Raw genomic sequence first — 26,985 nt, 5'->3', positions numbered from 1 at the left:
GCTGAGGATCTAGCCTTGAATGAGCACGTCTGCCTAAAATCTTTCTTTTGAATATAATTAAAAGGCAACTTATACCAGACTCTGTTAGTTGCACTGACAATATTATCCTGGAGGTGTGGTGGTGGAGTATATTGTGTGTCTACTGTAGAGCAGGTTTAACTGTGCAAAAGTTTATATATAAACTTATGTGTACAACTTTTAAAGTGACCTTGGCTTATTCTTATGTAGTATGAAGTTCTCTGATGTGCACATGTGTGGCACAAAAGTTAAAGTTTGCTCATGATATTAATGTGGTGCAGAAAACTTGAAAAGGGAAAGGAGAATGGATAACCTGAGCTTTTTCCAAGCTGGAAGCTGCAGCACAGTGCCTAGTATGTGAAACCTTTTACCTATGCACTTGCAAGGTAAATCAGTTCTGTGACCCAACATTTTAATATTTTTAAGTAAGTGGTTTTTTTGTTTTGGTTTTTGGTCTTGATCCAGTAAAGCACGTAAGCATGTGCTTTAAGACCCAGCAAAATCAGTGGGATTTCAGCATATGCTTAAGTGCTTTGCTGAATTGGGATTTTAGTGGCCTTGCTAGTCAAGACATGGACTGTCTCCTACACTGTGTACAGCACATGTCACACTGGAGCCCTGCTATGAGTAGGTCTCTGGCTGCTGCTGTGCTATAAATAACTAATATCAGTAGGAGGGAACAGGACTCTACCAGGCACGGCACAGAGGCCAAGATTCTGTATCTTAACTGTGATAACATTCTTAAAGACAAACTTTTAAAAACTAAGCCAAATTTGGGTGTGTGTGGTATAACCGAGCAGGATTTGGCCCATTCTCTCATGAACAAGTTTCAGAGTAACAGCCGTGTTAGTCTGTATTCGCAAAAAGAAAAGGAGTACTTGTGGCACCTTTGAGACTAACCAATTTATTTGAGCATAAGCATAAGCTTTATTTGAGCATAAGGATGCATCCGATGAAGTGAGCTGTAGCTCACGAAAGCTTATGCTCAAATAAATTGGTTAGTCTCAAAGGTGCCACAAGTACTCCTTTTCTTCTCATGAACAAGTTAATCATCCACCAAAAAAAGCAGCCATCAGTAATTCTCTATTCCTTAGATATTTCTGCCAGTGTTTTAATGTGGTGAAATCTTACGGTCCTGGATGATGATGATAAAATCAATCACATTTTCAGCTGCCGTTTCCTCCTCTTTCACCCCAGTTTGAGGATCTTCAGGAGGCACTTGCTGTTTAAACTTGACAGTACTACCCTTTCACCATAATTGTACCTGGGACTATATGTATCTGTAGAAGGCCAGAAGGAGCTTGCAAGCTTACAGTCCTGATCCTGCAAGCTGCTGTGTAACTGGTTGCTTCAGTTTGTGTCAAGCCTTCAGGGAATGCCTTACAGGGTCTGAGCCTTCATTAGATTTACTGCAGGGGAGCCATGCCACTTGCACTAGCTGAGGATGAGGTTGATGGTATCTAAGAGGAAAGACTGTTCCAGGCATACAGCATCTGTCTGAAAGGTGAGAGAAAGGAAACACTAAAGCAAGTGTAGATGCTGGATAATTGTGCATTGGAGGCAGAATGAAAGTGGAGGATGTGGTGAGAATAGCAGAAGGTGGGTTTTGGGTAAGGGAAAAGGATAGGAATGGAGCATGGGAGGAGACTGGTCTAGCTAGTCTATTAGGACTTTGGTAAGCACCCAGTTACCTAGGGCCTGGATTTCAGAGGTGCCCAGCACCAAAAACTGCAGTAAATGGGGAGCTGCAGGTGTTCTGCCCTTTGCCTCCTTACTAGCTGGTATGAGGTGCTGTAATGCTGGCTGTAGGCTGGGTAGAGAGGAAAGACTGACAAACATAGTGACTGGTACTGACTAGTCCTGTCTGTTCCCATGGATGTGATGAGAAATCCTCAACACTAATTGATCCCACTGCATGAGATGCCTTAAAAGGGATCACTGGTTTTATTTTCAAGCTATGAGGCAGAGAGGAGTGATACCTGTACTGAATGTGCCATATCTCAGCTATTCCTATGGAAAATTCCGGTTTCCTGACCACGTGAAGGGAGTGTGTGGGGGGGTATCTCTTTCTTTCTATTCTGCCTCCGATGTGGATTGGGGCATTCTGGTCACTTCTGCTTCCTTCCCCACCTAGCAGAGAGACTGAAGGGTCTGTCCAGGGGAAAACTGCTGGTGAAGGTGGCTGATAAAACTCCAGCAGCTTCACTTGCAGATGTTGAAGGGTCTCCTTGTTACTTGGAGCATTTACCGCATCATTCAAAAGAGGGCGGGAGGTCTGTTGAGTCTATTGACCTGTCACCTTTTACCACTTGCTGCTGTCTGCTTCAGGGACGTTTTGAAGGGCCAGTGTTGCACTGAAATCAGGTTTGTGATGCCTTTTGTCCATGTATAATGTACCTTAAGCAGCAGCAAAGCCATAAACGAAGCTGGCATTGAGGGATGTGTACAATGCTGCTGTGCCACCTCTTAGCTAAGTCTCTCCAAGTACTTTATGACCATACATTCATTTAAGGCCCCTGACAACCCATATGAGCTCAGTGCTGTTATCCCCATTTTCAGATGAGGAAACGGAGGCACAAAAGGTGTAAGATATTTGCTCACTGTAGCATGGTGTGTCACTGGCAAGGCCAGAGAGAGAAGCCAGCAGTCTTGATTCCCACTCCCCTGCTTTAACCACTAATCATCCAGTCTCCCTTCTACTACTACTAGCAGGGATTAGTTTGACCATATAGTTTGACCACTAAAGTAAAAAGTCTACAACTCAAAACAAAGCTCCCAGTCAATTCTGTCTTACTCTTCTCAACCACATGATCTGTAATTTAATAGCACAGACTATTCCTAATATTCTGTTTGCTTCTAATTTCATCTGCATTTTAAATTGAATTTGGGTAAGTTGTTTTCTTGATTTCCTGTTTTCTTCACTTTCTGGACTTAAACAGCTATTGGAACTAGAGATACCCTAGGATCACCACCAGAGGGCAGCACGTCTATAGCAAATAGCACCAACCATTTTAAAAGATCATTTTTAGGACCCTACCAAATTCAAAGACCATTTTGGTCAATTTCACGGTCATAGGATTTAAAAAATTATAAATTGCATTATTTCAGATATTTAAATTTGAAATTTCAGTGTTGTAACTATAGGGGTCCTGACCGAAAAGGCAGTTGGGGGGGGGAGGGGGTGTGTGCGCCAGGTTATTGTAAGGGGCGGGGGTGTCTCGGAATTGCCACTCTTTCTTCTGTGCCCCTGCTGGTGGTGGCGGCGGCACTGCCTTCAGAGCTGGATGGCTAGAGAGTAGTAGCTGCTGCCAGGGAGCCCAGCTCTGAGCACCAGCACAGAAGGATGGCATGGTGTGGTGTTTGTTACCCTTACTCGGCCAGCAGCCACCCTTCTCTGGCCACCCAGCTCTGAAGGCAGCACAGAAGTAAGGGTGGCAATACCATGATCTCCCCCTGCCCTCCACAATAACTTTGCAACCCTTCTTTTGGGTCAGAACCTCCTGTATGAGAAATGCTGGTGTCCCCCATGAAATCTGTTTACTATAAGGTAAAAGCACACAAGACCAGATTTCACGGTCCATGACACATTTTTCACAGCCGTGAATTTGGTAGTACCCTAATCACTTGGCTCTCCCTTCATACAACTTTTTTTTTTCTCTCCTGTTGAAGTTAAAGCCTTTTGAACCTACCCTATTGCAACAAGATAGCAGGCCAGCTTTGGTTTCCAAACATTCCAGAGTTCTGGCACAGCTGGGGACAGATATGTGAGCTGATTCTGGTGGAAACTGTTTAAAATGTGCAGCCAGCCACAGTTCTGGCTGCATGTGCTGGGATATTGCACAGATTTTAATTTTTGGTTGTGGGTGTGGCTTGCTTTTCTTTTTAAGCAAAGCTTGAAGGCCCTGCCAACTCCTGCTGTAAGTTAAAGGAGCCTCAAGTTTTCTAAAAAGAAAAGGAGTACTTGTGGCACCTTAGAGTGCCACAAGTACTCCTTTTCTTTTTGCGAATACAGACTAACACGGCTGTTACTCTGAAACCTGTCAAGTTTTCTAATGTGCATTCTGCTCTCCAGGGGTCCTGTAGGTTCAGGGAAGCAAAACAGTAGCCACAGTGCTTTGTGCTCTGTTCACACCCCTGGCCTGTCCCCTTCTCCTTTCCCCAATATGCCCCATAGGCAGGTGTTGGGGACAGCCCTTATACTAGCTGTAGATGGGCCAGGAGCCCCCCTGTGCTTTTGTGGCTCCTCTATGGAGTGGTGAAAGGGGCCTTTTGTAACTGCGCCTAGGCCCAGTATGTGTTAATGAGGAAGAGTGGTAGTTCAGTTTAATAAGGGCTTTTTTTTACATGTAATAGAGGTAGGAGGTTTTGTGTCCTTACCAAATTTCTCACCTAAGTAACTTACGTGGCTCCCATTACTACAGTACCCAAACACCTCACAATCCTTAATGTCTTTATCCTCACCCCACCCCTGTGAGATAAGGCAGTACTCTTATCCCCATTCTTCAGAGAGTTCCTAAGTGACTTGCCCAAAGTCATGCAGGAAATCTGTGTCAGAGCAGGGAATAGAACCAGTGTCTCAGGCGAAGGCCCTGAAGGCTAGGTCATACTTCCTCTCATGCCTCATCCTTCACTGTGGCCTTACTGTCATGCATCTCGTATTGTGCCCTAAGTCAAGCTGCTGTGCATGCTCTGGGTACTGAAGGAGTTAACCAAGTCTAAGCAGTGGGTTGTTTATCTTCCACAACGTACGGCATGTTTAACTGTTTTGACTGGTGCCAATAAGTGCATGGTTTGTCTGCACGGCTGAAGGTGTCCATGCTCAGCACTATTTATGGTATAATAAAAAAAGATATAAATAAACGGAGGCTTTGAAATGATGGCAGCTGGAGTCCTTTATAGCTGAGCTAGGTACAGGGCTAAGCAGCTGCAGTGGAAGTTTCGCAAAACTGGGAGGTGCATGTGTCAACTTCAGCCTGGACAAAGTAGCAGCTCCCGAGGCCATGTCAGGGTTAAGCTCGTGCAGAAATAGTGTAACCTGCATGATCCCAGCATTCAAGGTATGTGCAAAATGAATGAGCCACGTAAGCCACAGCCATCAGAAGAGGGCACAGCAGGAATAGCAACTAAGCAGAGGCTAACAGATCCCCATGCTCAGGACCTGATCCTTGACTCACTTACATCAGTGTAACTAAGGAGTAACTCCACGGTTGTTCCTAATTCCAATGGAGTAAAACCATTGGCATTGGAACAATTTGTATAGTGGGGGTGCTGAAAGCCATTGAACAAAACTAATTCCTGTTTATGATGGAAACCACTTCAAGCCTGGGGGTGCTGCAGCACCAGAATCATCTCTAGTTCCAGCACCCTTGAGTAAAACCAATGCATGTGAGAGGGGAATCAGGTCATGTCCTTTAACATATCCCACACCATCCTCAACTCTTCCAAGGCTAAACTCAGACCTGCTGCAGCTCCCAATGAAGTCAGGGGGAATTACATCTCTTTACAGAAGGGTCTAATTTTGTTGCCCACAAAATATCAAATTGGTGTAAATCACACACAGGAGTCACCAGATAATTGTGAGTTAACAGGATTTTTTGCCACTTATGCCACCCCGTAATTCATGCCAGTATTTGGTTGTGGGTCAGGAAAGTACCATACCACCTTTTAGTGCTGAATTTATTTTATTCACATTTAAATAATAAAAATCTCTCCAAGGCTCAAGGTGCCCTGAGACCAAATTAGCAGCACAATGAAATCATTAATATAATTTCAAACAGGAACTCAGCCAGCTACCCACAGAGAGTCATTTCCAGCCTTTCATCATGCTAGGAAGCATGCCTCAGCCCTCTCCAAAAACCCTATCAAACATGGCTTTTGCAGTGTGCCTGGAAGATTGACATTGAACCCAAAATAATTAGTAACTAAGAATCATGGATTGTGTGATCTTTTTAAAAACAACCCCCCCCCCACCCTCCCCATGATTTGTCACTGTGTGATTCTGGTGGGTGGGTAGGTAGGTGAATGAGATGGCAAACATATCAGTCAGTTTCAGAGAATGTTTAGTGCTGCCAAGTCAAACTCTGGGTCATACAGGAAGCTAATGCAGAGCAGGAGTGCTCAGCAGCCATGCTCTGGCCACACAAAGGCTTAAAGCAGTGGACTCCCAGTGAGATATTCATTTTCCTGTCTGGAAAGAATTCAAGGTTTTAAAAAAAAAAAAAAAAAGGCTGAAGACCTATAAAGGTCAGTTCTGAAGTGACAGTTCCTTTATCTAGATCTGCCCACTGTTACCAGTGCACATGCAAAGTTCAATGGACTTAAACAAGGCTGGGGAAATAAAGGTTATTTAGGGCATGAAACAATGCCAAGACACCTGACTTTTTAAACTATTGCCAGGAGTTTTGCCATTTCCCCCATGCCCATCCTGTGATTTCTCTAAAGCAATGCTATGATGAATGAGTCCCTTTCCTGGGAGGCTTACTCTGCCCAGGGTTTGAAAGCAGATTTGACCTTTTATGTAGATTAATCTCAAGCAGCCCTATGTGTGGGTTTGTAGTGTGGACAGTGCAGAAATGAACCAGCTTGCAATGTGTAGCCATGGGCTATCTTTTGAGAGAAGTGAGTGCAAGGTGGTACCTTGGGCCTGTCCCACCTTGAGCCATTGGAGGCTAGACATCCAAGATGATCTGTCATGGTCCCTTCCAGTCCTGCAATTATATGATTCTATGGAAAAGTCTGGGATCCATAAGGAGGGTGAAATTACACTATTTACAGGTAGTTCCTCAAACATCAGACCCTGAGGGCAGAGTCTTTTCCAGAAAAGCAACTAGGGAGAGCTTTATGGTTAAACTAATAGCTTGCACTTCCCTACTGACTTTCATCCGAGGCTGTCAAAGCATGTTCTGCAGTTTAAAGGATCAAGCTTCATAACAGCAGTGTGAGGCAAAGGATTATCACTCAGCCCTGTTGTACAGATCTGATAAGTTAAATGGTTTGCTCAAGGTCCCAGGGTGAGTCTGTGGCAGAACCTAGATATGCTGACTCCTATGCTTGTGTCTTAACCTCAGGGCCAGTCATTCTTTTTCAGTGTCTTTAGTTTGCTGTTGAGCTCTTTTTTGGCTGACTGATGTGTGTCTGAGCTCAGCCAGAGATTTGCCACTAGTTGGTCTTTATCTGCACAAATACAAACATGGAGGTAGAGCCCTATGGCTGAACTAAACAGCCTTCCCTGACTGACCTCAGGAATGGACCATCCGCTACCAAACAGCAGTAAAGGGGCCTTGTATAGCTCAAATGTGCAGATATCGCCTATCGTCCACCCCCAAAGGACTGGCTACTGGTAATGGGCCAATCACTGGTACTGAGCTGAATTCTCCCCAAACTGTGAACCCCTGACAGACTAGTGACTTGCACCTGGAGCACGTCCATTTAAATTTAAACATTCCAGCATTTCAGTCTGTTAGAGGGATAGAAGCTCATTTCCATGAAGTTGTCCCCTCTCAGCTGGCTCTGCTGCCAGTATCATGAGAGAAACCCAGACGTTCACCATTGGGGCAGCCTGATTACAGAGAGCAACCTTCAGCAATGTAGAAGAAAACACATTATCTTATGAATAATACTTTCAGATTGGAGTAATGCATCCCCAGTGCTTCTCACCCTCCAGCGGGAATAATTTAGAATGAATCTCTGGGAGTGGGTAGTAAACTACTGAGAGCCAGTGCAGCTGGGGTCTAACCAGCCCCAATTTCTAAGAACCTGGATCCGGTAGGATTGTCCACCTTTTTCTCATTATTGGTAACTGTGATCTTCCCTCTGAACAAGCCTGACACAGAGCCAGAATGTAAGACCTCCCCTTGCTTGTATGTAACTTGGCACAATGGTGGTTCTTCAGTATGCATTAATGTGGATACCACTGTTGATGTGCATGCATCTCATGCACAAGGCCAGGGGAGTTCTTTTACCTACCAGTGTCTGTTGGGACCATCCAAGCTCCCTGTGCTTCCTTGTGCTCTCATATGAGGGCATAAATGACAGGGCAGACACCAGCCTTCCTCATTTCCCTCTGATCCCGCCCCCAGACATGTTGGGTAGGGAGCCACCTAAATTAGCCAGTGGGAGACACTGACACCATTGGTGTGTGCTGTGCTAAGCCCCACCCCAGCTTGGAGATAGGCACCTAAATCCAGGCTGGAGCCTGCCTCTGCTTAGCACTCCATGAATGGGAACCAGCTGCCTAAGACAGTTCTTGTGGAAATGAGTTAGGCACTGTAGGATAAGTATAAAATTAAAGAATTAAAGTTAGTTTAAGTTTGGTTAAGGAAATATATATGTGTTGTAAAGAAAGGTTCTGACTAGCAAGTAGAAGGAAGGCCTTGAAAACAATAAATTATAAGGCCAGATGATATAAAGTAGGGAGGATGTCTGGTTCAAAGATTAACTAACTGGATAAGGGGAAGTTTCTAAAAAGAAGGCCTCTGACCAACAGGGGTGACTACAGATGGTTTTAAATCAAACAGTGAATCTGTCTTAAAATGAGCTAACACAGCCCTTCCAACCCACACAGCAGTGGCAAAGCCTGTGTGAACCCAGGTGCAATGGGAAACTGTTGCACAGCTAAAAGGAGGGGAGTAAATGCCTTGGGAAGAAAGGAGGTTGTAAACCTTATCTGATTAAGACAGGAAATAAGGGTGAATTGTCTCAAATTGGTTGCTGAAGTCAGTAATTGGCAATTACATCACTTGTTAGTTAAAGGGTATAAAAAGTAAACTCTTAAAGGGGTCACTGCTAATATCTGACCACTTTAGAGCAGACTAATATGGGTCTGAGCAGCACCCTTGTGGTTCACAGATTTATAAGTATCTTGATAAAATGCTTATAAATGTTTTGTTAATGTTTGGATGTAGTGAGTTGCTTATTAGTTAGACTTTTTTAGGCATTTTTAGAGTAACTGCATAAAAGTACCATTTGGCTTTGGCTTTAATAAAGGAATTTACAATTTCCCATATTAATAATTTCAAATATTAATAATTCCAACAGGCACCTGCCTTGATCCCATACAAAACAGCCAGCGGGTTGGGAGCCTGAGGAGGCAGCAGGGGTCAGGGATGTCAAAATACAAGTTTGACCAGGATGCCATTTTCCCTAAGGCCACTGAGCAATGGGATATTCTGATGTATTCTCCCACAGTCGCTCCTGTTGAAACTGTTCCACTGTGGATAAATAAAGAAAGAGTAACTGGAGCAGGGAGACAGGACATACGGTCTCCCACCTCCCATCCTAATCCCTGGACTACAGAGTTATTTTCTTACATACATACAAACACACTCTCTCTCTCTCTCTCTCTCCCCACATGCCTATTTTACTACTGGGGGAATTCTGTGCCACTGCGCATGTGTGGAATTCATGTCGCCTCGCAGAATTTTGTTTGTCTCTTCAGAAAATACATTCTGCAGTCACTCACCAGGGACTGCTGTGGTTCCAGAACAGAAGGCAGCTGCTCCTGGGTGGGAGCAGTGAACTGCGGATAGGGAGGAGAAAAAGCTGCATTCCTCACAGCGCCCTGACTGCAGAGCCAGGTGAGGAGATATGGTGGGGAGGGGACAGACAGAGTGGGGCACATGAGGCTGCTGGGAGGTCACAAACTGGGGTTTGGAAGGGCTAGTGGGGGGGACAGACTGGGGCAGGGGCTGAATGGAAGTGGGGGTGTAGGGCCACATGGGGCTGGGGGGAAGAAGGGGCTGAGTGGAGGTGCAGGGCCACATGGGGACAGGGAAGGGGGTGACTGAATGGGAGTGCAGGGACAGAGGAGGAGGGGTGGCTGAATGAGGGTGCAGGGAAACATGGGGACGGGGGAAGGAAGTGAATGAATGGGGGTGCAGGGACACATGGAGACGGGCAGATGTGTCTGACTGAATGACAGAGGTTAAGGGTCTGCATGGGGGAGGCTTCCAAACTCCCTAACAGTCCCTCAGCTTCCCCCACACTCCAGTGATGCAAGCAGAAATCATTTCTTGCTGGTACTGCACTCATAGGAGGGACACAAGGAGGCACGTGACCCTTAATGTGACTCCTCCCCAGCCCGGGACCCCACGCTCTCGCTATCCCCTCCAATAACCCCCCTTACCTGTCTAAAATTTTATAATTGCATCTGTTGAACAGATGCAGTTGTAAAATGATGCTTTGGGCCCCTGGTGCCACCTGTACTTCCAGGTGTCATTGAGGATCCAGCAGCACCCCAAATTGAAAACTTTTAAATGAAAGGATAGGAAGGACAATCACTCAACCAGGCACTAGGAAAGCAAAGTATTGCTCTCCACCAGGCACTAGGAAAGCAAAGATGCTGCACCATCTGGGTTTGATGGAAAAGAGACATAGAACTGTGTGTGCCTTGTACATCTTGATATAACTACAGCCCAAATTGTTTTATTATTTTCCTCAACATGACATACAGGAGGGGCAATCAAAATCAGCCTGGCAGAACGTGCCTGAGAACGGTCTCTGGACAGATAAGCAATTGATTAAAATCACGTTCTCTGATCTCTTGGGGCCAAATCCTGTTCCCATTTTGTTCAAAAGGAGTTTCTCTATTAAGTTCAACGGGAACAGGCTTTGACATTTGGAGAGGAAAGAACAAAACCACTCAAGCAAGGGCTATGTTGCTTATACCACAGGTATCAAAGCCTGCTGACTCATTTGAGAAAGTCAGCAGACCTCTGATCTTTGCAGATTTCTCCCTTGCAATGGACAATCAATGAGGCTAGAACAGTTTCTGTACCATATCCAACTCATAAATCCATCTGCAAGGAAATATGAAGGCTCCAGATTACCTTGAAGTCCACAGTCCCTTGGTTAGAATGCTCCCATTAGTATATGTTCATAGTCCAGAGGCCGGAGCAGGAAAGAGACAAAATGGAGATGTTTCCAGGCCAGGGTCTTTTCGCTTCTGCCAAGTAGAAGGAACATCTGTTCTCACTGTGAAAGATGGTGTTTGGAGTCACATGGGCAAGTTATATGTCCATCACCTCCACCCATATTCTAGTTAGAATGTTCACAAAAAGTCCATTAGGTGTAGACAGGTGTCTTCCAGGGTCCATTGTGTGCTAAGTGTTCCTGAGTGGGCCATTCAATTTGACTTGTCCCTTCATGTGCTGGCTAAATACCTTGTGGGCGTTACCACAGGAGCAAACTGAGTAAACACAGCTAATATTCATAACTTCAGATACCAAGATGAATACACATACATAGAAATAGCATAATCATAAGTACCAGCTATTTCACATACATGACTATTCCCAAAAGAGATTCTGAAAAATCACACCACATGCCTGAGACCCTATGTGCCAGCACCATGCCCCACTGGAGTTTTGTCATCTGTTATGTAACAACAGGGATGGAGCCAGTTACATGACTCTGTTTAGCCTAAAAGGACAAGATTGATTTTTAGCTGTTCAGGTGTCACTGCACCTTTAGTCAGTGAGGGCATGGCTGGCACACAATCAGGTTAAAGGGCTTCAGTGTTCCTTTGCAGTTAACTTTTTAATGTTCATAAACCTGGCATGTGCTGAGGTGGTTTAAAGCATAACACAGGGTTTTAGGCATGCAAATCTGTGAACCTCTGCTGCTTTGAGATTTTGTTGTTTGTTTATTTTTGCTGGTCATAATATGGGAGGGTATCTTCTCTGCCCTCTGCTCATTAGATTATGTATGTGTCTTGTAGCACTCTTCTGAACACCAGTTGGAAGGAATTTTTTTTTTCAGTAAGTGTGGACTGATGCTTTTCTCTTAGAAGGCATGTAATTTTTTCAGGCACACACTGATTAATACAGAAAACAATTGGGGCTATTAAACTTTCTTCAAATTCCTTAGAAAATTAAGTTCGACTATATTTCCCAGTACTTTGATGAAATGGGTGTTTCTATATACAGATATCAACATGCTTAACTACTCGCTTTCCCCTAAAATATGTAGTATTTCAGTCTGTTTATACGGAATATGGGAATTGGGTGAGGAGCCATTTCAGCACATGTATGACTTATTAAAAGACAAATTTTAAGTAGAACTGTATCCTAAACTGCATTATCGTAGGGTACCCAAACATTGCATTTCAATGGGAGATTCAACTTCCTTTAGAGGAACAGAACAGACTCCTGAAACTCTTACCACAAAAGTGGTCCACAGTCATGTAAATAGTCCCATTGTCTTCAATAGGATTGATCAAATGATTAAAGGTTTACAGGATTAGGTTCCAAATTTGTAAACTTTTCTGGATGAAACTGACAATGCCTGAGCTGTCAGATCAGGAGCTTCATTCGAATAAAGGTGGGCAGATGTGTGGTAAGTCTTGGGTCCATTGCTAAGATGAGGAACATATTTTCAGCAAAGTTCCTGGCAGATTCCTGAGGCAGCTGGTTTAAGTCCATCAGTGTCCGGCATTATAATCTTCACTTACAGTTCTCTCACTTACGAAGCTGGAAAATGAGGCATTTGTTTCCTATGTTTTGCTGCTCTAGTTCCAGTTAACAAAATGCATGTTAGACTAGTTTGGCTGCAAAGAAGAGTTCTATGTACACTGGGGACAACACCTGATTCCCATCAGGCTGCAGAATTGGACTGATATCAGAATCCAAACATCCTCTGGTCAGTGCAAGCAGAGGCATTCCTCTAATGATCTGGACCTGATGTGACGCAGTATGAATGTCATGGATAATTCAGACCAATGGGGAGAAACAGAATCAAAAACACTTTTTAAACACACACCCTACCCCCCTCTTGAGGACTCCTGACCATCTTAACAACGCAATACGTACACTAACAAACTTAAACAAAACCTTTGTGCTGTTAAAATCATATAAAGAATGAATGCCCTCCCTAGCCATGATATGTTCCTTTATAGAGGTGGGGAGGGGCTAGCCCCAAGTCTTTCCGGTACCTCCAGTACCCACTAAAAATCTTTTGCCGGTAGTGCATACTGGAGAGTACTGCCCTACTTGCACTCCTCCCCCCCAACCAAAAAAACCCCCACTGTTCCATACTTTTCCCACCCACACCTAACAACCCTTCAAATTCACTCCCAGGTTCCTTCCCAGCAATGACTTCCCTCTCCCTCAGCTCCTGTATTACCCAAGACTCCTTGCCCAAGCCTTTGCACTGCTTCTGAGGGGTGTGGGAAATACATTTCTGTATTGTAGTTAAAAAATGAATTATGACTCAGAGTTCTGTATTAATATGCCTAGTAAGGAATCTATTTGTCAAAAAACATTTCCTGAATCTTTTTGGTTGTCTGTATTGTTAAAGACATATTTGCTGACAGGTATTTACCAAAATAATTGAAACTGGTGTTGTGTTGTTTTGACAAATAAAATATGCAGATTTTTAAAATACTGTGGGCAGAATTTTTAACTTTTTGGCACAGAATTCCTCCAGGAGTACTGTTTAAGTATTTATCCACAGTGGAACAGTCGCTGGGCCAGAAACTCACAGGGCATCACAAAATCGGGAGGTATTCTCTGTGCCTTGCACAATAAGTAAGAAAGATTCTTCAGGGGGAACTCAGATGACATAGGGTAGGCAACCTTTCCGACAAAGGGAGATGCCTCCCTTTCATAGAACTGGCATCCAAATTCAGTATAACAGTAGGCTAAATTAAGATAAATAGCCATTTAAAGGAAGAAATCTGAAATAGATTTATTCTAGGTGAGAGTAAAGAAAATATTTCTGATACAGAAAATATTGTGGAATTAATCTTAAACAAGAGATGTGAGTATTGAAAATAAAAAAAGTTTAGAAATCTTCAGATAGAAAGCTCTTCAGGACAGGGATCGTATAGAACTATAAATCTGTACAACACCTAATACAAAGGGGATCCGGTGTTGATCCATCTGGTTGAAGATGTCATGTTTGTCTACTCAGTTTCAGAGCCACAACTATTTTAGATACAGTCTGTACATAGGGTAGTCTCACCTCTATGGTGTAGTTCAAATCCAGCCCCTCCTGGCACTGACTGAAACTTGTTACCCCATGCACACGATGAGTTAAATGTTTTATAGGTCTCTGTTCAGTTCCTAGTGGACAAAGCACACCAATATAACTGGCAGTCTGAGCACGGATTAACTGAATATACAAACTGATTTATTCTTAATAAACTCAGAGACAATGTGCAACCCTTCTAAAATGCTTTACATGTTCCAAAGATTATCCAGTTAATCCTCATACCACCACTGCCAAGTAGATTTATAAATATAATCCCTATTTTAAAGATGGGGAGACTGAGGCAAAGAGGCCAGGAGCCTCCAAGCTATTTAGGTACTCAGCTCCCATTGAGATCAATGGGAGCTAGGCACCAAACTACCTTTGAAGATCTGGGCTAGAGAAACTAACGCCAACATTTTCTAATATGGATGCCTAAAGTTAAATAGCTGCCTACATGTGGATGAAGGTAATTTACAGAGCTGCTGAGCACTGCATCTCCCACTGATTTAAATTCAAGTACTGATATATAAATTTAGGGGCTTATCTTTATGCAATTGCATTTGAAAATCTGGTCACATAAAGTTGCTGACAAACGGTGGATAAAAACCAGTTATTTTTAAAGTAACAGATTTTAAAATTTAAATATTTAAAATGATTTTTTAATTTAAATTAAAAACATCTCTTTTAAAAAATAAACCTATTTAAAGTGATTTAAATTAATTAAAATACTAAGCAATGTTTGCTGCCAACCAGACTATGAAGAAAGTATTTATTTATTTTTATTAACACCCCCGCCACCCCCCAGCAGTTACTGGAGCCAGTGCTTTGGAAATATTTTGTGTGTGTGTGTGGTTCTATTTGCAATATATATCCACACACCTTGACAATGGTAATGATTCTATATTTTAAAGGTTGACTTTTAAAAAATTGCTATTTACAGTAACGCAGTCAATAGCAATCTTCCTGGTACAGATGGCACCACAAAATGATATTCCTCCTATAGCTTGGTGCTTGCTTGGACAATGGTTGGTATATCACTCCTTTTACAGCTTCTCTGTTGAAATTCATTCTGTTAGTTGGCATGTGTCATGTCTGCCGGTTTGTTTAATAAACTGTTAGCCTCCAGGCCCATGTCATGTATATAGCAGAAATGTTGCAATTCCATGCCCTTCCTTTCCTTTCGGACAGTTTTGCCAAAAGAATTACCTTAGTCTGTCCTAGATTAACAAAGTAACGCTCTCAAAACAAGACAGGCAGAGCAATTCAATTACATCCATGTCTCCCTGGCCGATAGTTACACTCCCCATCCATATAGAGTAGGTGGACATCCCCACTTTATGCCCACTGTACTGACATCCCTAACATTGCCATTTCTTCTCCAGTCCCAGTTAGTCCTTGGTATATCTTGCCTCAATGTCACTCACATGCACTGACATCCCCCTATCACTGCCATTCTGGCGCTGATTTTTACCCCCTCTCCCCTATTCACTCCTCAGTCTTTTTCCCCTCTCCCAAGAGTAGACCAATTATACATGCGAATTTCAGCTGTTTGTACCTCATGATATTACCACAGGCACTATATGAAGGTGTAAGATGAACACAGGTATAAGCTAGGCCTGGTCTACACTGGAAAGATGTATAAGCATTATTCAGCAGGTGTGCACCGGGCTCCATCCCTGCTTCCACTAGTGACACCTGCTTTTTTACCACTTTGCTCTCTCACCCTCGCTGCACTGATCTAGAATAACAGAACTTCCCCCCGTTTCAATCCATCCATAGGCTCTGTCTACATTTCAGCATGTCCCAGGGACCGGCTGACCAGCACCTGTCCTCTCGACCTGGTGCTCAGGGGGGTAAAAACACCAGCAGCGGGGCTACACTAGAGCGCTTGCTACCAGCGGGGGGGTTGAGGAGGGAGCTGCCCGGGCGTTACCGCTGGTGGTGGGGGATCGCCTCGCCTACACACGTAGCCGGAAATGCAGTGCCCGGGGGGCGGGCTTGCAGCAGTCCCCGGCTCCCCCTGTCCGGCCCCACGCCTGTGGCAGGGGCGGGACGCGGTCGGAGAGCGAGCCCTGCACACGCGGCAGCGGCACAGGGGCAGCAGCTCCCGGCCGTGCGGAGGGTTTGGGGAACGAGGGAGTGGGGGTGGGCTGCAGGCGCCAATAGTTCGCAGTTCCATGCGGTGACCGCCTCCGCCCACCCAGGCGGCAGCCCTGCAGCCTCCTGCCAGCCGCCAGGGAGGCCCGCAGCAGAGCGGGGATTCAGCCAGCACCGCCTCCCCATTGGCTGGGGCTGCCCCCGCCCCTTCCCCCTATTGGCAGAAACGCGGGGCGCACGGGCCCAGCACGCTCCGCTGGGAGTGGCTGGGGGCCGCCTCGCGCGCCCCCCAAGCCGCTGCGCCGGGGAGGCGGCCGCAGCGGAGCCAATGGGCGCGCGGGGTGGGGGCGGGGCTGCGCCTGGCCTGGCGCCGCCAAGTTGGTAAACAAGCCCCGCGCCGCATGGGGCGGATGGGCAGGCGCGCGCGGCGGAGTCGGACGTGGCGTTGTGCGGGGGCAGGTAAACGGACGTCACCCTTTCCCTCCGGGGCGGTTGTTTGGGGGTGTCTCCTCGCAGGGGGCGAGCGGTTGGGGGAGAGGAGGAGTTGTGCCCCACCCCCGCTCAGCTTCGGCATCCGCCTCTTCTGCCCCGCAGCCGCGGGGGGAGGGGTGCGTAGGCCCTTGGCTGTGGGGGTGCCCGGGCCGTGCGGCTGTTACCCCCCCGTCCCTCCTCCGGGCGGCCCTCCGGCCGCTGCAGCCGCGGGCGCGCCCTTCACGCCGCTCTCCCGCTGCTGCGGCCGCTCCCCGCCCCAGGCCTCCTTGTCCCATCGGCTTTTTCGTTTCGTGCCGCGGCTTCGCAGCGTCCTGGGCCCGCGACGGCGGCTCTGTGCCAAGTGCACCTCCGGGCTGTGCCAGGCGGGCGGGAGCCTCTGCGGGGAAATCCAGCGTGCGGGGCCGCGGCCGTGAGGGGCCGTGACCGTGAGGGGAACTAGTTAAGCAGTGGGCGGGTAAAAGCAGCAAAGCTCCATCAAGACCGAAAAGGTGGCACCATCATGAGGCTGCAAACAGCAGACTCCAGGAAAAGGGGGGACGGGACCCAAAGCCAGTAATGTACATCCACAGCCGTGGGTCTTCAAATTATATCGAATGTAAGTGGGAACATGTCCTAGCGCTGCAAACAGTCATGGTGGGAAACCTTGAATTCTTTCAGATTCACAGAATACCCTTTCGCAGACATACGTGATTTTTTTTCTCTTCCCTTTGCAGCGGCTCTGCTCTCTTTCCAGTCCTCCTCCTTTCCCTGTGCGCCCCCTGTACAATTCAGTTGGTGTGGGGTGTGTTTGACCTTTGCGTGTTCTGGGGGCCTGATCCTACACATTTCTGACCTCTGTTCCTGGTTCTGAGCACCCTCAGATCCCCTTGACTTCAATACTCTTTGAGTACACACAAGACCTTGTTCTTAGTCTTGATGGTTGTATGAACTGTATTTTAGTGTAGAAAGAAACTTTACCTTACTGGGGCCATAATAAAGTATGACTAGTGTCACAAGTGGTGTTTTGAAGCCTTTGTGTTGTAGCAGCTTGGCCAATTTTGACTTGTTTCTGGGGTTATCCAGTGTGGTACCAGTGGCCCTGGGGCTGGTAGTCTGCAGCTATGTTAAGTCAGTTACAGATTTGTAATGGAAATAAGAGATCTAAGGGTTAAACTTTTTTCTTCTATTGGGTGTGTATCCAAGTAGAAGCAAACAGATTCTGATATGGCTTTATGGAAATGAGACTTGGGAAAATAAAACAAACACTAATCAACATTAGTTCAGAGCTCTTCATTTTAGAAGAGTGATGATTAAAGAACTGGGTTAATGTGCAGCATTAGCAGTATATATATCATTTGCCTCTTTATTAGGTAGAGGCTGAGAAATTATAACCATAAACAGTGTTTAAAGCTATCATTCTTGACTGACTGCTAGTGGTAAAAAGGACCACACTTGGATATTGGACCTTAATGCATAGTGTTGCTTAACATGTAATGCAATTCAGAATTTGCTCAATGTTTGGCTTTTTGTATGATGCATTCTTTATTTTTATATATATATATATATAGACACACACACACACACACACACGCTGTCAAATTGGTTTACGAGGTTAACCTTTGTGTTTGGGGCCCTATCTATGAGGTGCTGACTTCTGTTGCATGTGTTCAGCAGGGTTGGGTGGTGATTTTATTGTAAAGATTCTAGTGAAAAATGGCTTTTTTTTTTTTTCTGTGGGAGATTGTTGTCCAATTAAAAGAAGCTTGTATGTTCAGCCTAATTCCTCACATCTTCTTTTTGGGGAAAGAGGAGAATCTGGTATCTCACTTCATATAGTATATGTTCTGGCACATTACCATTGTCACCACTATAGAAACTTGAACTTGCATCTCTTGCTGTATAAGTGTAACAGGGAGCCTTAGAAACCAGCCTATTTGAGGGTCATGATGTAACTTGATGAAGAAACTGATCCCTCTTTTGAATGATTCAGTGTAACAAGTTGCAAAGAGATGTAAAAAAATAATTACTTTGTATTGGTGTCTGTTAGTTGGTTTAATGTGTCTTCAGACCAAAATGTGAATGAAAATATAGGCCATTCAGTATCTATAAAACTTGCAAGAAAAATAATCCTATTTCATATACAAAGAATCTACATTTCTTTGGGATCTGTTATCTTGTGTAACAAAAATAAGCAGGAATTAATAGACCTACACTGATTTCTTCTGATAACCTTTTCAAAGGCGTTTTGGATATAGATTGTTTGCACTGTTGTTGTATCCATGTTGGTCCAGAATATTAGAGACAAGATGGGTGAGGTAATATCTTTTTATTTGACCAACTTCTTTAGGTGAAAGAAACAAGCATTTGAGCTTGCACACACAGGTGGTGGTCAGGTCACTAATTTGGATGTAGACCAGGGGTGGGCAAACTTTTTGGCCTGAGGGCCACATCAGGGTTGCAAAACTGTATGGAGGGCCGGGTAGGGAAGTCTGTGCCTCCCCAAACAGCCTGGCCTCTGCCCCCTATCCTCCCCCTCCCACTTCCCACCTTCTCACTGCCCCCCTCAGAACCTCCGACCCATCCAACAACCCCTGCTCCTTGTCCCCTGACCGCTCACCCCTGGGCTCCTCCCCCCCCCCCCCCGTTCCCTGTCCCCTGACTGCCCCGACCCCTATCCACACCCCTGACAGGTCCCCCGGGACACTCACGCCTATCCAACCCCCCCTTTTCACTGTCCCCTGACTTCCCCCTGGGATCCTCTGCCCCTTATCCAACCACCCCGCTCCTAGCCCCCTTACCATGCTGCTCAGAGCAGCAGGAGCTCGCAGCTGCCTGGCCGGAGCCAGCCATGGTGCCCAGGGGCTGGGAGCTCAAGGGCTGGGCAGGACGGCCCGACCGTAGTTTGCCCACCTCTGATTTAGACTAATTTTGTTTGCTCAGGGTTTACTTGAACTGTAAACATTCGGATAAATGGATTGAAGTGCTGGCTATATTCACACTAGTTATTGACAGTCTATTCTAAACTGCTGAAATCTATGCTGCTGAGGCTGTGTATACACTTAAAATGCCATGGTGACAGCTGCTGTTGCATTTCAGTGCAGACACTCACTACAGTGGTGGGAGGGGTTCTCCTGTCACTATTGTTAATCCACTTCCCTTAGGTGCCATGTCTAGCACTGTCTACACCAGTATTTAGGTTGGCTTAACTACGCCCCTCTCGGGTATGGATTTTTTGCATCCTTGGGTGACGTAGCTGGATCGACTTAAGTTTTCGGTGTAGACTAGCCTGTTGTAACAAATACAGTTGAGTTTTTTAAATGATTTTTATTTGATAGTCTCTGATAGTCCTTAAAATATGTGTTATACAGTACCTTAAGTCTTCTGCCTTTCAGTAGCAGCCTTATGGAAAGTGTTTTGTACTCTTGGGTTCTTTAACTTTGCTGGGATGCAGTTCTTCAGTATTTTACAGTGCCCAGCAGTGAGCATTGGATTAGGTTTTAAGTATTGAATCCAAGAACCCAAAATTATTACTTTGGTATGGCACGGTGCTTGAATATCATTGACTTCAGGATAAAAGAACTATCAGGTAGACTAGAAACATCCTGAGATGGAAAAGTTGATGACAAAGTGGTATTTGTCTCAGTATAAACAAAATTCAGTGGTGTTTCTTGAATTTGTCCTTGATATAGCAGGTTCTTTGACTGCTGCTGTTTCTGAGAAGATTGATGGAAGGAACAGTTTAACTGAAACTGATATAGTTACCACTGTGTGATTTTAATTACTATCAGAGCAAACAACTCAAATTTCTTTTAATATGTCACAGATGCTGTTTCTTTTACACTTTGTGTTTACTGGCAGTGGTTTTGTAACCTTGAAAGCTCAGATAAAACCTGATTGTAGTAATTCATAGTACATTGTCCTCAGATATGCAGGAGAAAAATAGGTGACCTTCAGGGCTGTAGCACAAAGGGCAAGTGGCAAGTAGTTTCTGCTTTGTTAAAATAGTGTGATAAGGACTAGAAAAGGTCAAAAGAGAAGGAGAGTTCTTTGTTTACCCTTTGACCACTAGTCACTTCGTTTTATTACTACCAAGAAGAACTGTTTGTATGTACAATCAGACTTCCAGCTACTCTGTGCTATGCAATGCAGTAGGGAGTGTTTCATTTGCAGTATTTAAAAGCAGACTAAAAATAGCCGAGTTTGAATGTGTGCAAAATGAGGAGAATTTTTTGGGGGCTTGCAGTCCGTCAAAATAGCCCTCCAAAAGGCAGGTGGCAGTCTGTTATTTCTTATCTTTTATTGGACCAACTTCTGTTGGTGAGAGAGACAAGCCAACAGAAATTGGTCCAATAAAATATATTACCTCGCCCACCTTGTCTCTTGAATATCCTGGGACTAAGGTGGCTACAACAACACTGCATATTTCTTATTATGTCTGTCAGATTGTGTGCTTTTTCTTCTTGTGGTTAACTCTTGCTGAGGATTTGTAGAAAGTGACTGAGGGAGAATAGTTGGATCACTGCATTGTAGCTTCCCCAGAATTACCTAGCTGGTAGTTCACTCAAAATTTGTTAGTAGCTATTGGGTCAAGTTCATTGTGGGTGTCACTCTGACTTCAGTAAAGCGGCACCAAGTATGGCTGTGGTCCAGTGTGTCTTCATGACCTGTTGTGTTAGTGTAGAATTCTTCTGTCAACCTACCTACTACCTCTCAGGGAGGTGGATTACCTATGCCAATGGAAGAACTCCTCCTGTTGGCGTAGGCACTGTGGCAGCGCAGCTCTGCTTCTGTGGCATTTTAAGTGTAGACAAACCTCTACTTTGTAAATGATATGAAACTCTAGCAGATTGCATTTAGACAAATTGACTTTGTCTTGAGCCAAGTTAAGACGTGACATGGCATGCAGTTTTGCCCTCTCTGCCCATAACCATGTGTCACCCGCCCCCCCCTTTTTAAGGCTTTTGTTTTTTAATTGAGGGATAATCAATGAACAGATGCATGTTGATCTGCGTGAGAAAGATATTTAAATTATTTATAGAGCACCTCAAATGTGCAAGGCACTTTACAGAACATAGAAAACAGATGCTCTGGAGAACTGTTAGGTTTTATGATTACAGAACTTCTTGTTTAGAAATGTTATAAACTTAAATTTTGGGTTTTTTTGAATTGTTAGTTCATCCCTGAAACTGCTTACCTAACCAAATCAGAGTTTATAAGTAACTAGCACCTCTAAGAAAGTGTGGAGATCCAACAACTTAATCTAGTCACCCTAGAATATAACCGTTGAAACATAAAAATAAAGGCCTGCACATCACCCTTAGAACATGCAGATTCAGTACATGCAGACACAATGTATATAGTCTGCTTGCACTTGAGACAGTCACAGGGCTGTTTTGTGGTGCTAAAGGATGATGCTGATGTACAGTCAACATAGAGTTCTTCCTGTGTTCACGTCTCTCCCTGCCCTTCCTTTGCCCCTGCTGTTACTCCATTTTCTATGCCCAATTTAGGGCTTAATTTATTCAGTCTCACTGCTGTATTTAGATCGCCTCAGCTGTGTCATCTTCTCCCATCCCTTACCTGGGTCTCCTACCTGCGGCTCTGGCATGCTCTAATAAGCTCTCATCCAGTATTTGTAACTTTCATACAGCTTCTGTTGTCTTCATTGTGGCAAATCCCAGCACACTGTGACATAAGACAGGTTTCAGAGTAGCAGCCGTGTTAGTCTGTATCCGCAAAAAGAAAAGGAGGACTTGTGGCACCTCAGAGACTAACAAATTTATTTGAGCATAAGCTTTCGTGAGCTACAGTTCACTTCATCGGATGCATCTGATGAAGCGAGCTGTAGCTCACGAAAGCTTATGCTCAAATAAATTTGTTAGTCTCTGAGGTGCCACAAGTCCTCCTTTTCTTTTTGTGACATGAGTACAAGTACATAATGATCAGGGCTGTGAGAAAGGTGGAAGAAAAAAATTGTGGTGAGGAAAAAAAACTAAGAGCAAAATGAGAATTTCTTTATATCTTTTGTTTTTAAGGCACTCTCTGGAAATAAAGACTCTCCACAAGAGACAGTCATCTGAATTAATCATATGTTTTATGCATATGGGCAAAGCTTATATTGATTGCAGGTGCATAGAAGGGAGGAGGCACAATTATAAACTCAACCTTTTTGAATATTTTAGAATTACAAGACAGGAGTTTTTCAGTCTTGGCAAATGAGCAGTGAGATTCTGTGCTATGTTTCTTGGAGGTGCAGCATACAACTTGCGGCTCAGGGGGAAGAGGCATTGGAACACAAATGTAGCTTTTTGCCATTTTGGCAGCCTTTGTATTCTGGGCTGCTCCTGGGGCCAAAACAATTCCTGGTGTAAAGTAAACAGCCCTGGAGTTATTCTAAATTAAAGCAGTCCATCCTAGGCTACCCATGTGCAGCAACACTGACCAGAAGTCCTGTAGCCCTACCTGCTGTAGACCTAACTGTTGCACTGGAGCTTGTGAAGAGGCCTTCAGTGCCTGCCATTGGGGAGTTCTCCCCTGGCCACTATAGCGGTTTTACAGCAATATGTAAACTATTTTGGTATTAATACATAGCACTGAAGCTCTCTGTCTTCTAAGTGTTTTGTGCACGCTAATGCTCAAGACGCCCCTGTGATTATATTCGTATAAATGAACAGGGAAACTAAGACAGAGAGGTTAACTAACTTGTCCAAGGTAAATATCAGAGCTGGATTGCCACGCAGGAATTTCTGGTTCCAGTAGACCAGATTTCCCCCTCTAAAAAGACGAAATTTGAGTATTTAGTTGGGCATTAAAACTGTGACTTATTTGACATGCAGGACCCTTCGGGCTTCCTTTTGACATAGCCCTGTATCCTATGCTTATGGTAATAAAGAGAACTTGTAGCAAAAACAGAACTGTACATTTATTGTAGGAGCTAGGACACCAGTTTGCTAACTGGCCTATAAATAGGCAGCAGATCTTGTATGAATTATAAGAGGCTAAATTTGAACTTAACCCTAGCTTATGGGATAAGTCTGGTTAGATATATGTACCTCCTGGATCGATAGTGAGAGGCTGGGGTAGCTGACCTCCTGTTCAGAATCATGATAGGATTATCTTCACCACATGGGCAGAGAATGTGTGCACTCCTATGAGTCCAACGCAGTATGTGCATGTAGGGCAGGTGACTATATAAATTAGTAACGTATGATAAGATGTGTGGCTCTATCTTGTATGTCTCAGGGGTGTAGGCACAAGATCAAAAACAAAGTATCTTCCTACATCTGGTAAATGTAGGTGCCTGGTGCAGCTGCACATGACGTATAACTGCTCTTCATAAGTTACAGAACTCCAACCTGCATAGTTACACCTGATACCTGGGTAATCAGAGCCTTCAACCAATCAGAGGCTTCCTTTTTATAGTACCATTGGTGAAATAGCTAGCAATTGACCTGTTCTGTGGTTAATTTTTTGCTCTGTGGGTGGGTTATTACTGTACATTCAGAGATGTATTATGATTAATCAGTTCACAGAGCAAAAGCTCCTATTTTCTCAGCAACCTATAAATTGTCTCATGTTACAGGGTATTTATTTCTTGGGTCTGAAGAACTCCGGGCTTGCTTCTGAAGTGTGCGTATAATGTATTAGTTTATAATCCCCATCCAGTACTGTGTGCTTTGACAAAGTTAAAACTCCCACCAAAAGAGAGCTTCTTATAGTATAATACACAGCCCCCAAAACATGAATTACCAGCTAATTAAGGAAAAATCCCTTGGTTATAAGCTGTATCCCACAACTTGGGGTTTGAATGGCCCTTCTGAGCTCTTTGCTACATGTTTGGAATTTAGTACTCTGTAGATATGCAACTTTCCGTGTTTGCTGAAGATAGGGAACTGAACTTTGATAGACCCTAAGTAGTTGGTAAAGAGATTTTTGTGGCTGGATAGAACTGATTTGCAAGGGATTGTTAAGCAATTTTTATATGAGAGGTTTGTGCTCTTAGCTTTATTTGAAATGTAGCTCCTAGGGTCAGTAAGCAGATCTTTCTCTTGAAACTTTCATTTGAAACAAAAATTAATTGAGACATTATGGAACAATTTCAATCAGCGGTGGTTTATAAAAAATCATTATTTTTGGCTGTAAATTATAGTGTCTGAAGCCTTTGTTCTCTTAAATTCTAGGATGCATAACTGACAAATGCAGAATAAAATCTTCATTTTTGTATAACTTTGCCTTAAATGTTACTGAAGGGACATAACTTGAAATCTGGTCAGTGTCAGAAAATGTGATAGTTTCAGGTGCTACTCCTGGGTCCCCCTTCAAATCTATGTGGTTTAGCAGTTGTACTTTCCAATTTTTTAATGTATTCCCTTCCCTGTTGCTGCATGAAAGAGCCACAAAAATGGGGGAAACTGATGAAAGACTGTCTTGCAAACACATGTGAGTAACTTTAATCATGTGAGTAGTCCCACTGAACTCATTGAGTAAAGTTACACGTGTTTGCAAAATTGGAGCCTTAGCTTCCTATACAGTGGAAAGTGAATCAGACTATATATATTTCAGCGAACTGAAGAAATAGGAAAAATATGCTGTTTTTTCCCCCCTAATCTTTGGTGCTCTCTACAACAGTAATAGGTACCTAAATACTACAGTGACAGCCATACAGCTACCTAGATAGAAACTTTCAGACCAGAATGTGTGTGTGTGTGTTTTTTTTTTTTTTTTAAATTGGAAGTGCCTGTTTAAAGTGATAAACCTTTCCAGTACCCACACACCACTTCAGTGTAGCTAGAAATTATAGTTCCTGGGTAGGGGAGTAGGCAGTTGATACACAGTAGTGCTCCCTAAGACTTATAGGGACAGACTGATTGCTTGAGAAATTAAATTACTGGCCCCGCTAAGCAATAGAGTGCTGTGACACACAGCCTTTGTCATGTTCTCAGCAGAATTGCTATTTCGTGATTGGGTTAAGGACTGCTTTCGTGGTGGTGGTGGTGAAGTTCCTAAAATGTGTGGTGAAGTTCTGGCTGTTGAAACACGAAATGGTACAAATGATTTTGTTGGTAAACATACAATTACAGTACATGAGGCCAGTTGGAAAGTGAAGTCAGCCCTCCTTAATGGAAGGAATCAAAGCTTGTGAGGCATGACTGGTCGAGATTTCAGGTGCAGGGCTCCTACCTTTTAGAAGGGAAGGGGAATAGATTTCTTGTGATAGCCTCCTATCTTCTTGCCTGGGGAAGCTGCTGCTGCTGCTGCAGGGCCCAACTGATGTGTGAGATTCATACAACTTGTTTTATGGATTCCTGGAGAAACTGGGAATAGCTTCAAACTTTATCTTTGCAAAATAGTCTATTTTAAAATCTTGATTAGAACAATAGAAGCACAGAACTATTCATGTGTCTTCCCAGTGTGAAACTTTGAACTTGGATTGGATTGAACTTTGAACTTGAATTTGGAAACAAATGTGTTTGATGCATGGGCCAAATTCTGTGTTGACTTACACACCTACTGAAATCAAATGAGTTACACCAGATTTGTCCCAGTGGAACTGAGAGCAGGGTTTGGGCTGTAGAACTTGTATTAGCAGGGTACGTGCAGTGTGTCAGGATGTACTGAGTGCAGTAAGTGGCCTATAATGAAGTGAATGCAGTCTCACATTAGTATCTTAATTGATGCAAGTGAATTATTTCTAGATCCCTGACCAGGGTAGAAAGAGGTTTAATCTATTCTGGGCACTTCGACCATGACTATGTTTTTGCATGTCCCCAGACAATGTCTGACCTAATCCGAATGAAGTAAATAAAACCGTCAGTCTAGAACATTCATTTTGCACTGATGTATCTGTGCCTAAAATAAAGTAGACCGCACACTCACTCAGTGTCCAAAGCCAGCATCAGACTTTTTTTTAACCCCTATATTGTGTTTCAAGCCATGTAGGGGGAAAGCTGCTTGTGCAGGCTTCCTAGCCAGCCTATACTAGTCAAAATGAGCACTAATCTTGAAATTTTGGGGAAGGAGAATGAGTTCTAGCTGTATTTGTTGCTTCAGTTTTAAATGTCATTGGTAAATTTGTGCAAGGATGTTTAAAAATGTTCTATAGGTTAATTAAATTGTATGTCTGGGCCATCCTGCAAATATATCATGACTCCTAAAATAGAAGGGACTCGTTGGCTCTAAAACCAGTCAGTTCTTTAAACAAACCTTGTTGGGGGTTTTAGTCTATTATATAAAATCCTGCTCTTTTTATTGACTGATTTGATTCCTTTCTTGAAGAGGAAATGGCCATCCTCCCTTAAGTGTTACTGTTTCTTGTGCTCCTTGTTCATTTGAGATTTGGATGAGTCTGGACACAAGAAAGCCAGTTAATGAGCACACTTCTAAGGAGGGCAGGGTGTTCTGCTTTGCGGGGTGTAGGTGTGCAGAACTTGG

The 26,985-nt window shown here is 44.0% G+C and overlaps 1 protein-coding gene across 2 annotated transcripts in view; it reads left to right on the top strand.

Annotated features, from left to right (window-relative positions):
* Positions 1-16,417: 16,417 nt before the first annotated feature.
* Positions 16,418-26,985, top strand: part of COQ8A (coenzyme Q8A) — a 75,706-nt gene continuing 65,138 nt past the window's right edge. The window contains exon 1 of one of the 2 annotated variants that reach the window (XM_074949165.1): positions 16,418-16,542. The gene's annotated coding sequence lies outside the window, so the exon portion shown is untranslated. Of the gene's footprint in view, positions 16,543-17,148; positions 17,171-26,985 lie in introns of those variants that run through there. The other variant, XM_074949166.1, reaches the window with a different exon arrangement.

Source organism: Natator depressus, chromosome 3 (genome assembly GCF_965152275.1).
Source record: "Natator depressus isolate rNatDep1 chromosome 3, rNatDep2.hap1, whole genome shotgun sequence".
Lineage (NCBI taxonomy): Eukaryota > Metazoa > Chordata > Testudines > Cheloniidae > Natator > Natator depressus.
This window is presented reverse-complemented; position numbering and strand designations above follow the sequence as displayed.